This window comes from Chiloscyllium plagiosum, chromosome 36, assembly GCF_004010195.1.
Source record: "Chiloscyllium plagiosum isolate BGI_BamShark_2017 chromosome 36, ASM401019v2, whole genome shotgun sequence".
Lineage (NCBI taxonomy): Eukaryota > Metazoa > Chordata > Chondrichthyes > Orectolobiformes > Hemiscylliidae > Chiloscyllium > Chiloscyllium plagiosum.
Window position 1 is genome coordinate 38316558 of NC_057745.1, and position 5692 is coordinate 38322249.

At 47.3% G+C, this 5692-nt stretch overlaps 1 protein-coding gene across 3 annotated transcripts in view; it reads right to left on the bottom strand.

Moving 5' to 3' along the window:
* Nucleotides 1–5692, bottom strand: part of usp2a (ubiquitin specific peptidase 2a) — a 123088-nt gene that overhangs the window by 69150 nt on the left and 48246 nt on the right. The window lies entirely within an intron of this gene.

The following is a 5692-nucleotide window of genomic DNA, read 5'->3' on the forward strand; positions in this document are numbered from 1 at the left end:
CCTCACCTCTTGTTGGTCTGTCTACATATTGTGTCAGGAAACCCTCCTGCACATATTGGACAAACACTGACCCATCTAATGAACTTGAGCTCTAGCTTTCCCAATCAATATCAGGAAAGTTAAAGCCCCCATAACAACCATCTTATTACTTTCACTCTTGTCTTGAATCATCCTCGCAATCCTTTCTTCTACGTTTCTAGGACTATTAGGAGGCCTGTAAAAAACTCCTAACAGGGTGACCTCACCTTTCCTATTCCTAACCTCAGCCCAAACTACCTCAGATGGCGAGTCTTCATCCATCGTCCTTTCCACAGCTGTAATACTAAACCACTCGGCATCTCTGACTGGAGATTGCTGTGAAAGATACAGCCTTACCTTTCGCACTGATTAGATTAGATTAGATTCCCTTCGGCCCAACAAGTCCACACCAACCCTCCGAAGAGTAACCCACCCAGTCCCATTTCCCTAATGCACCTAACACTACAGGCAATTTCCCATGGCCAATTCACCTGACCTGCACATCTTTGGACTGTGGGAGGAAACTGGAGCACCTGGAGGAAACCCACGCAGACACAGGGAGAATGTGCAAACTCCACACAGACAGTCGCCTGAGGCCGGAATTGAACCTGGGACCTTGGTACTGTGAGGCAGCAATGGTAACCACTGAGCCACCGTGCTGATGTGCTAGGCTCTTCCATCATTGAGGATGGAGATATTTGTGGAACCAGCTTCTCCTCCAGTGACTTGTTTAATCATCTATCACCATTCACGACTGGATGTGGCAGGACAGCGGAGCTTAGATCTGATCCATTGATTGTGGGATCACTTAGCTCTGTCTATCACTTGCTGCTTATACTGTTTGAGGAGAAAGTGAGGTCTGCAGATGCTGGAGATCAGAGCTGAAAATGTGTTGCTGGAAAAGCACAGCAGGTCAGGTAGCATCCAGAGAACAGGAGAATCGACGTTTCGGGCATAAGCTTTTCCAGCAACACATTTTCAGCTGCTTATACTGTTTGGTGAGTTGTCCTGTTTGGTAGCCTCACCAGGTTGACACCTCATCTTCAGGTTTGCCTGGTGCTGCCCCAGGCAGGCCCTCCTACACTCTCCATTGAACCCGGGTTGATCCTCTGGCTTGATGGTAATGGTTGAGTGGGGGACATGCCGGGCCATGAGGTTACAGATTGTGCTGGAGTACAGTTCTGCTGCTGTTGATGGCCCACATTACCTCATGGATGCCTAGTCTTGAGCTGCTAGATCTGTTTGAAGTCTGTCCCAATTTAGCACGGTGATAGTGCCACACAACACTATGGAGAGTATTCTCAATGTGAAGGTGGGACTGTGTCCACAAGGACTGTGCAGTGGTCACTCTTACCGATACTGTCATGGACAGATACATCTGCAGTCAGCAGATTGGTGAGGATGAGGTCAGGTATGTTTGTCCTCTTGTTGGTTCCCTCCCCACCGCTGCAGACCCAGTCTAGCAGCGATGTCCTTTAGGACCCGAGCAGCTCGAACAGTAATGCTGCTGCCAAGCCCCTCTCGGTGATGGACATTGAGATCCCCCACCCAGAGTATAGTTTGTGCCCTTGCTATCCTCAGTGCTTCCTCAAAGTGTTGTTCCACATGGAGGGGTAACGATCCATCAGCTGAGGGGGAATGGTACATGGTAATCAGCAGATTTCCTAGCCATGTTTAATCTGAAACTAGGAGACTTTATGGGGCCTAGAGTGAACATTGAGGATTCTGAGGGTAACTCGGAATCCCACTGTGCTGCCTCCTCTGCTAGATCTGTCCTGCCCGTGGTACAGGACATATCCAAAAATGGTGATGGTGGTGTCTGGGACATTACCTGTAAGATATGATTCTGTGAGTTTGACTGTATCAGACTGTTGCTTGACTAGTCTGTGAGACAGCTCTCCCAGTGTTGGCACCAGGCCCCAGATGTTAGGTGAGGAGGACATTGCAGGGTCAGACACTGCCTCCAAACTCAGTCCCCCAGCCCCGCTCTGCCTCGGTTCTATCTGCTCCTCAAGATCCACAAGCCCAACTACTCTGGCCGACCCATCGTCTCGGCATGCTCCTGCCCCACCAAACGCACCTCGTCCTACCTCAACTCCATCCTCTCCTCCTTTCCACCTATACCTGCCATACCGAACACATCGTCCACCTCTGCAGCATCTTCCAGTTCCCTGGCTCCCAGTGCTTTATCTTCACTGTGGACGTGCAGTCCTTATACACGTCCATACCCCACAAGGATGGTCTCCAGCTAGCCAATTTCTGGTCCAAACTGCAAAATTACCTCAGTCAACAAACTCCGTATTTTGTGCAGTAGCCTACTGTGGGGAACCTTATCAAACGCATTACTGAAGTCCATATACACCACATCAACCACTTTACCCTCATCCACCTGTTTTGTCACCTTCTCGAAGAACTCAATAAGGTTAGTGAGGCACGACCTACCCTTCACAAAACTGTGTTGATTATCCCTAATCAAATTATTCCTTTCCAGATGATTAGAAATTCTATCTCTTCCAACATTTTCAACACCTTACCCATAAGTGAAGGCTCACTGGCCTATAATTACCGGGTTACTAGGAAATACTGCATCTAACATCTGAGTCAGATATAAAATCACAGCCACATTGGCTCTTTCAGGTCTCAGCTCAGTTATTTCAAAGTCTGCATGGTATTTCTCACCTGAGAACTTTAACCATATACATATTCCTAATGTTGCTGTGTTTCCCATTACAGTGAGTGACTGTATTTCATTGCCTGTGAAGTCCTTTGTTAGTTCCCAAGGTTACAGCAGGCACAGTGAAACACTGCAAGTGAAATCCTCAATCTGAAGTCAGTGCGAGCCTTAAAACAACTAGATTGCATCTTAATGTTACCAAACACAACACAGGGCATTCGGAGGCCAGATTGCTCAGAAAGCTACAGAAGATGACATTAAAGCAACATGTGCTGGGGTTTCAAGGTAAACCACGATGAAGAGAGGGACAGGGCATCACAGAGAGAATTTCAGGCTGTAACACAACAGGCTGTCAGCTGCAGAAACAGGACAAGGAATGAGATTTGAGAGTCACACCAAAATGGTGGCTGCACCCAAAGACAGTGAAGTTGGACAAAGAGATGAAGCTGCTCCTTTAACAAGGTTATAATAGAACATGGGCGGCACGGTGGCACAGTGGTTAGCACTGCTGCCTCACAGCGCCAGAGACCCGGGTTCAATTCCCACCTCAGGCGACTGTCTGTGTGGAGTTTGCACATTCTCCCCGTGTCTGCATGGGTTTCCTCCGGGTGCTCCGGTTTCCTCCCACAGTCCAAAAATGTGCAGGTTAGGTGAATTGGCCATGCTAAATTGCCCATAGTGTTAGGTGAAGGGGTAAACGTAGGCGAATGGGTCTGGGTGGGTGGCAGGTCGGTGTGGACTTGTTGGGCCGAAGGGCCTGTTTCCACATTGTAAGCAATCTAAAAGCATCAAACAGTACAGACCCTTCACCCTCGGTGTTGTGCCAGCCTTTATCCGACTCCAAAATCAGACTAACCGACATACCCTTCATGGACCTATCCAAGAATCTATTCAATGTCCCCAATGTCTCTGAACTACCACCACCACTTGCAGTGCATTCCACGTAGCCACCACTCTCTGAGTAAAGAACCTACCTCTGACATCTCCCCTAATCCTTCCTCCAATCACCTTAAACTTATGCGTGACAGCCATTTCTGCCCTGGGGAAAAGTCTCTGGATATCCACTCTGTGCAATTCTTGGCTTTTCTTTTCCAGAGGGGTCATAATCGACATAGATTTTGAAAAGTCTGGGAGGTGAAGAATTTTAGGGCCAAGTTGATAATAGCTAGCAGATACTGCCTCAGGCAGAAGACATTCACATTTTTTTTTTAAAATGCACTTGTACGATGAAAGAGGAGTGGCCAGTTCCCCCAGCTCAGCTCTTCTCTGGTTTGGGTTGGGGTTTAGCAGCTGTAGTGTGAGGAAAGGCTGCTGGACCCACAGAAGCAGCTGCAGGCTGGTCCTCTCTCTCTGCCTTCTCTCCTGGAAGACCCTGTGTTTAATTTTACCTTTTGTGTCAAGGGGTTTTTATGGGGATTTTTGCAAGTATTTTGCAAGGATAAATGCGAGGTGATGCATTTTGGAAGGTCGAATTTGAAAGCTGAGTACAGGATTAAGGATAGGATTCTTGGCAGTGTGGAGGAACAGAGGGATCTTGGTGTGCAGGTACATAGATCCCTTAAAATGGCCACCCAAGTGGACAGGGTTGTTAAGAAAGCATATGGTGTTTTGGCTTTCATTAACAGGGGGATTGAGTTTAAGAGCTGTGAGATCTTGTCGCAGCTCTATAAAACTTTGGTTAGACCGCACTTGGAATACTGCGTACAGTTCTAGTTGTCCTATTATAGGAAAGATGTGGATGCATTAGAGGGGACCTAATTGAGGTGTACAAGATAATGAGAGGCATAGATAGTCTCTGGCTATCGACTCTATTTCCCAGGGCAGAAATGGCTAACACGAGGGGTCATAGTTTTAAGCTGGTTGGAGGAAAGTATAGAGGGGATGTCAGAGGCGGGTTCTTTACACAGAGAGTTGTGAGAGCATGGAATCTTTTGCCAGCAGCAGTTGTGGAGGCAAGGTCATTGGGGACAGTTAAGAGACTGCTGGACATGCATATGGTCACAGAAATTTGAGGGTGCATACATGAGGATCAATGGTCGGCACAACATCGTGGGCTGAAGGGCCTGTTCTGTGCTGTACTGTTCTATGTTCTATTTGGAACAGCAGCATTAAGTTAGGGTTATCTGTTGGGTTTTCGGATAGGTTATTTGGTATTCTGTTCTGTTTGGTTTATGTTTCACTTGGTAATCTTGCTTCTGCTCTGTTTAAAATGAAATGTTTTGACCAGCTGATTCTCTCCTGGAATATCCACGTTACACCTGCTTAAAACAGCTAGCAAAGTTAGGGTCTGGGCTACTTTATTGAAATGTTTTGAGAGGTCTGGCCTGCTTCATAACAACAAACATAATCAAAAGTACTGTAAAGGTGCTGTTTGGACGACAGGCCTGGGCAGCTGAAGGGACAGAGGGTGAAACCTGGTCTGGAATAGACAATTCCAGGTTTCTTGTGTGAAGGAAATTCGAAAGACAGAGGGCCATGGAATTATTACAAGTCCAAACAATGATGGAAATGTTTTACATTCCTGGAAACTGTCTTGTATTTCAGCAGCCACCTGAGCAGCTTCTGTAATTCCATGACAACCTGAAATAGGTCAGTAATCTCTGGATCAAAGTGAAACTCAATCCGAGCTGTTGCCATGCACCGTGGAATGACATCCAGCACCACAGAACAGCTGGAATTGCATGGAGCCCAGAAATGTAAAATTGGCATTTGCTGCTTTAAATTAAAACCCAAAAGTCTTTTCCTGTCAACAAGCAACACTGCTCAGTAGATTATTAAATCAAATACTGGTATTTCTCCACCTTTAGCAGGTGCTCCGAAAGGTACTGGTTTTCTGATGCACAAATGGAGTCCTCTCCTAAAGTTGAAGTGCCGCACTGTTGGAGGGTCAGTGCTGCGGAAGTGCCGCACTGTCGGAGGGTCAGTGCTGAGGGAGAGCCGCACTGTCGGAGGGTCAGTGCTGAGGGAGTGCCGCACTGTTGGAGGGTCAGTGCTGAGGGA